A 6,946-nucleotide genomic window follows, 5' to 3' on the forward strand; every position below is an offset into this window, starting at 1 on the left:
GATGCATTGTCTCGTCGTTATACTATGTTTTCACAACTTGACTTCAAAATATTTGGTTTGGAGACCATCAAAGATCAGTATGTGCATGATGCTGAATTTAAAGATGTGCTGCAGAATTGTAAAGAAGGTAGAACATGGAACAAGTTCGTCATTAATGATGGTTTTGTGTTCCGTGCTTACAAGCTATGCATTCCAGCTAGCTCCGTTCGTCTTTTGTTGTTGCAGGAGGCGCATGGAGGAGGATTAATGACACACTTTGGCATGAAGAATACGGAGGACGTACTTGCTACACATTTCTTTTATCCAAGATGAGATGGGATGTTGAACGTTTTGGTGCTCGCTGCACTACATGTCAAAAAGCTAAGTCACGACTCAATCCTCATGGTTTGTATATGCCTTTACCTATACCTAGTGTTCCATGGGAGGATATATCTTTTGATTTTGTTTTAGGATTACCTCAAACAATGAATGGGAGGGATAGCATGTTTGTTTTCATGGATAGATTTTCAAAAATGGCACACTTCATACCATGTCATAAAAGTGATGCTGCTACTAATGTTGCTGATTTGTTCTTTCGTGAAATTATTCGCTTGCATGGGGTGCCAAATACTATTGTTTTAGATCGTGATACGAAATTTCTTAGCCACTTTTGGAGATGTTTATGGCTAAATTCGGGACTAAACTGCTTTTTAGTACAACTTGTCGCCCCAAACTGATGGACAAACTGAAGTAGTCAATAGAACATTGTCTACCATTCTTAGGGCTGTTTTGAAGAATAACAAGAAAAAGTGGGAAGAATGCTTGCCTCATATTGAATTTTCTTATAATCGTTCGCTGCATTCTACTACTAAGATGTGCCCTTTTGAAATTGTGTATGGTTTCCTACCTCATGCACATATTGATTTGTTACCTCTTCCATCTTTGGATAAGGTTAATTTTGATGCTAAACAACATGCTGAATTGATCTTAAAAATGCATGAGTTAACTAAGGAAAACATTGAGCATAAGAATGCTAAATATAAACTTGCTGGAGATAAAGGTAGAAAACATGTTGCCTTTTCACGTGGAGACCTTGTTTGGTTACATTTGCATAAGGATAGGTTTCCTGATTTGCGCAAACCAAAGCTAATGCCACATGCTGATGGTCCTTTTAAGGTGTTAGAGAAAATAATTGATAATGCATATAAAGTTGAGCTGCCTACAGATTTTGGGGTTAGTCCCACTTTTTACATTATAGATTTGAAGCCTTATTTGTGTGAGGAAGATGAGCTTCCATCGAGGACGACCTCATTTCAAGAAGGGGAGGATTGTGAGGATATTAATACCATTGTGACACCCATAGCCCCTACAACTATACATACTTTACCAATTACTAGAGATCGCGCACGCCAATTGAATTATCAGGTACTTTCTTTCTTGCTAACAATTCTATTGTTCATGAGAATATGACGTTGCCTGAATTGGATACATTTGTTTTGCTGACAAAAGGGCCTAGCTTGGACAAGAAAGATGAACGTTGGAGCAAGATCAAGCAAGGAGTTGATGGCATGCGCAAGGGAAACAAGAACGGAGGTTCAAGTGATGATTTCACAACTTTGAAGCCACCATAATGAGTGCATGAAGCCATGGACGAAATATACAAAATGCTACTTCATAAATTTTGTCCAAAGGCTATTATAGGTGTTGCATCACCTTATTATTGGGTCAAGCCCATGTAATTTAGAAATACTTCAGTATAGGTTGTTTTTAGAGTCTGTATGTGTGGGGAAATAGAGTTAAGGGTTGGTTTTGGACCCCTCCTCCAAGGGGTCACGAAATCCCCCCCCCCAACTCCTCCATATATATTGCCCTTAGGGCATCGTTTAGACTTTGGGGTTTTGTTTAGATTAAAGTTCGCCTTAGCTGTAACTTCATGTACTTCATTTGTGTTCAACGACCAAACCAAGACGTCACAGAACCATACCTTATCAATAAAGCTTTCCTCTTATATTCACAATATCCATATTGCAATCTCAGTTTCTTGTTTGTTCTTCGTTTGCTTGCAGGAAATAGACCCTCGTCGTCAGGTTGATCGTGCTCCGGCGTGGTCAATAACCTCTCGTAGTTGGTTTAGCGATTGCTAAGGCGCGACATCCTTGCAGGTTCGTAGTCGGATCGTCAAAGTCTACTCCTTCAAATATGGTAATCACCATCTCAAAGAAAGACGGGACACCTTTACGTTTATCATGACGCCGCTCCGAACAACTTGGAGGAGCTTGGCAATAACGCCACCCCCGAACAGCACCTAGCCGCTCCTGAAGGCCACGATGACCATGGTGATCCTAAGGACTATGCGATCCTGAGGACCCCTGCGACTCTGAGAACAACAACTACCTCCCTCTTTTTGAAGACGAGGAGGGCCTTGGAGCCGAGGATTTCATCGTCCCCGAAGACCCGCTGGAGTAGGAACGGTTCAAGTGGCAACTTGTAGCCACCACCCGAAGCCTAAAGAGGAAGCAGAAACACTTAATAGCTGAAAAGGATGCCCTCAACGATAGATGGACGAGGGTCCTAGCAGCCGAAGAGGGCTTCGCCAATGAGCGGTAGTACCAAAACAAAAGCTACCCACGACGACGTTTGCTCCCGTAATTCAATGATGAGGCCCTTGAGCCCACAGCTCCCAGATGCACTCAGGCACACCAGCCTGGCCGCCACCCTCGAGGACAGGACAAGACGGATGGAGAAGCCAAAAATCCACCTGCGCTCCCACGCTGGAGAGACAAGGAGCCAGTCCAGCCAGAAGATCCATATGACCTGTGGCACGACCTAACCGCTAGGGCAGGCCAAACAAGATCCATTTATTGATCTAGAGGGCACACTCCCGCAGGACGGGACAGATACCAAGTCTGGCGCGACAGAAACGACAGAGCTCTGGAGCAGCACCATGCTTGGATGACAAAAATCTCCGGCATGGCATGGCCCGGGTCAGGGGCACCGCACACCCAATGTATTTCATAGATGAGGTGATGCAGCACTAGTTCCCCGGAGGGTTTAAACCCATAAACAACAAACAGTACGATGGGACAATAGACCCAGCCGTGTGGATCAAAGATTTCCTTCTCCACATTCGTATGGCCTGAGGAGACGACCTCCACACCATTAAATATTTACCACTAAATCTTAAAGGACCGGCCAGGCACTGGTTGAACAGCATCCCCGAAAACTCCATCGGGAGCTGGGAAGAGCTAGAGGATGCCTTTCGAACTAACTTTCAAGGCACCTATGTTTGGCCCCTGGATGCCGACGACTTGAACCATGTTGTTCAATAGCCCGCAGAGTCAGCCTGGCAATTTTGGAATCGGTTCTTGACCAAGAAGAACCAGATCATCGACTGTCCAAATGCTGAGGCAATAGTTGCTTTCAGGCACAACATTCGGGATGAATGGCTCGCTCGCCTGCTCGGCCAAGATAAGCCAAAAACGATATCAGGCCTCACCTCTCCCATGACCCGCTTTTGTGCAGGCGAAGACAGTTGGTTAGCTCGCAGAAGCAACCACCCGGACGACCGCGGTACCTCAAAGTCCAGGGCAGGAACGGGAAACCATGACGCAACAAGAACAAGCATTGGCACAAAAGTGGTGAAGCCGATGATACGATAGTAAATGCCGGATTCAGCAACTCAGAATCAGAACCGCGTAAGAAGCCCTCTAATGGGAACCGGGACGGCCCGACCGCACCGGACTAGATCCTGGATAGGCCTTGCCAGATCCCCAGCACCACAGAAAAGCCCGCCAACCACACAAACCATAACTGTTGGGTGATCAAACATGTCGGCAAGCTTACGACCGAGGAACAAGGCAAGGGTTCCGCAGCAATGAAGATGACTAACCTCGTAGACTGAACAATGGAGGCCAAAAGCAGTCCTCTCCTGAGGTTAAAAACATTAAACGATTTATGTCATGCACATACCCAAGAAGGAGTGGAAGCGTGCACTTCGGGACGTCTACCCGTAGAGCCGGTGGCTCCGAAATAGAAACCATGGTCGGCTTATCCGATCACCTTCGAGCGAAAAGACCATTCAACCAGTATCCGTCACGGAGGAACGGCAGCTCTGGTGCTCAACCCCATCATAGATGGATACCACCTCACCAGAGTCCTTATGGACGGAGGCAGTAGCCTCAATCTGGTTTACTAAGAAACAATAAGAAGATGGGAATCGATCTGTCAAGGATCAAACCCAGTAACACCACCTTTAACGGAGTAATCCCAAGCATCAAGGCACGCTGCTCGGGAACTGTCACCTTGGAAGTAGTTTTTGGCTCGCCGAGAACTTCCACAACAAAGACTTGATCTTCGACATTGTCCCTTTCCGCAATGGTTATCACGCTGTCCTTGGTCGTACAACATTCTCTCGCTTTAACATCGTCCCCCACTATGCATATTTGAAGCTCAAGATGCCTAGACCCAACGGTGTCATTATTGTTAATGGTAACACTGGGTGCTCGCTTCGAACTAAGGAGCACACGATAGCTCTAGCAGCCGAAGTCCAGGCTGGCAAAGGGGAACCTAAAACCCATTCTCACATCAAGATGCTAGATTTCCACAAACGAGCGCGAGCTACAACACCGCTTTCGGAGCCTTCCCATGATCAACCTAAATAGAGATACGCTCCCCACAGCACGGGCACTCCAACCCCAAAATACGTACCTCGGGTGCACAATTTCGTGCTTAAAATTCCATGGGAAGTTGTGGGGGCAAATGGACAAGTACTCGGCTCGACCGAGCCATGGACAAATATATCTTTGGATCATTAACAGGTACCCTCTAGGACCTAACTAGCGTAAAGCTGATATACTGCGGTGACTTCTCAAGACCCTTTCTCAAGGGCCCGCCCGTCGATCACTATCTCTCTTGTATACGGAATCCTCTCAAATAGAAGGGTGCAGTTGGGACGTCAACCCAATCATGGAGGCCCCGTGTAAACCATTCCTCTGTTAAGCTTACTTCCAAAGTATTTGTAATAGTTGCTTCAGCAGTTCGGATTATACGGTTGGACGTCACGAATTCATCAGAAATAAAGACCATTTTTTACAATCCCAGTGCAGTCATTTATGTTGCATACTTCTTTCTGCTTTGCCATACCGAAACAAACTAGTTCAATACATGCTTTCTTTAGATGCGATCGGCTAATAGATCGGGGGCTCGAATAAAACTTGCCCCAAGCATCATTCGACACTATTTTCATTGCACGTGCTTGATGTCTTGGATATTGCATTATATGAACCGGCTCCGAATTATGTCTTTGGTCAATATTTGGGTTGCCCAGCTCCTGTGTTTGCTCTCTTATGTTCCGCATTGTTCGATTAGGAGAGTAAAGGGAGAACTACAACGATTGTACTTCTAGCTCGCCTGGTTAAGTACCTCAGTGGAGAAAGCCGAAAAATGACTGCCATAATAAGCAAGAACTGGTCAGTGATTCGATGACAAGTGTCAAACTAACAATCGATGGAGGTTATTCCATGCCATATGAAGGGTTTGCTATCATAGAAACCAAGTCATGATGGTATTAACCTCGGCAGAGCCGAATATCACGAGACACTGGGGGCTAGTCACTAGCTCACGTAGTCAAGCTCCTATGGCTAAGTGAAAGCACTAAAGTCACACTACCACCACTGGGCACCGAGACGTCGGCTAAGGGTTAAAGTGTTAAGGAAGAAACACCCCTTGTAGTATCTGCAAGGGGGTTGATGCTGACGACTGGTAACTTTCAGATTAAAACAGCCGCACAAGACTTAAAATAAAAAAGGCATTGAATAATATGCCAACCAGTTGCATTACAAAGCATAAAAGTTTACACGTCTTCGGATAAACAATAGTACATTCACTCATAAATTACATCCTTCGAGCATTCGGCCTCTATCTCCCGAGCACCATCCATCACGATGGGAAAATATTGCTCGGGACGCCTATGCTTCTTCCCAGGAGGCGGGGGTCTGGTGGCCATTTCGGCTGGCTTGATCTACGGCCAGTGCACCATAGTATTACCAAAGGCCATCCGAGCTCCCTCGATGCACACGGAGCAATTCCAGACATCAATCCAGGGCATGGCATCACATAGTTCCTGCACCAAGCCAAAGTAGTTGCTCGGCAGCAACTCTGAGGGCCATAGCTTGACGCAGAGGTCCTTCATGACCAGCTCCGCCATCCGATGCAACTCCATCAGCTGCTTCATCTGGTTGTTGAGGAGGGGAGGATGCTCGGGTGCCTGAACTTGCACCCAAAATAGACTACACTCAGTACTGCCCTCCTGGGATGAGAAGTACCTCGCCGCATCTGTTGCACTCCTCGAGAGGTCCGCAAAGGCGCCTAGGGAACGCCATACTCGCATGAGCAAAGTGAACCTATTACCATGAAAGACACTTTGTAGTAAGTATTGCTTACCATCTGCAATAAGCTTAACTTGGCAGAGCTTTTCTTGGTGGCTTCATGCCTCCACCCGCGCCTCCTTGATCGCAAACCTCAACAAGGTCAGCTTGGGGGCATGATCCTTACTTTTTTTCTCAAGGTCCTCACATTTCATGACGGCATCCTTGAGCTCATGTTGCACCTCAGCGACTCTGGCCTCATGCTGCTAGATGGCGTTCTTCACCGTCGCCAGTTTATACCGCTTGTTCGGCCGCCGCCTTCTGCTCAGCTTCCCGGTGAGCCTTCCGCAGCTCGGCCTTGAGGTTCTCGACCTCCACGGGAACAGCTGCAGTAATGCCGGGTGTACCTTGTTTAGGTTACCATTGAAAAGCCCATTAGTAAACAGCTGCATTAAACAGTTTAATTTGGACTTGCCTTGTGCTTTGTCGAACCGCTTATTCAGCAGATCGAGCTGATCATCGGAGCTCTCGAGCTTCCGATTCACCATGGCCAACTCCTCGGCGTTGGTAGTGGCTACCGAAGACGAGGCTTGCACAACAGA

Source organism: Triticum aestivum, chromosome 6B (genome assembly GCF_018294505.1).
Source record: "Triticum aestivum cultivar Chinese Spring chromosome 6B, IWGSC CS RefSeq v2.1, whole genome shotgun sequence".
Classification (NCBI taxonomy): domain Eukaryota; kingdom Viridiplantae; phylum Streptophyta; class Magnoliopsida; order Poales; family Poaceae; genus Triticum; species Triticum aestivum.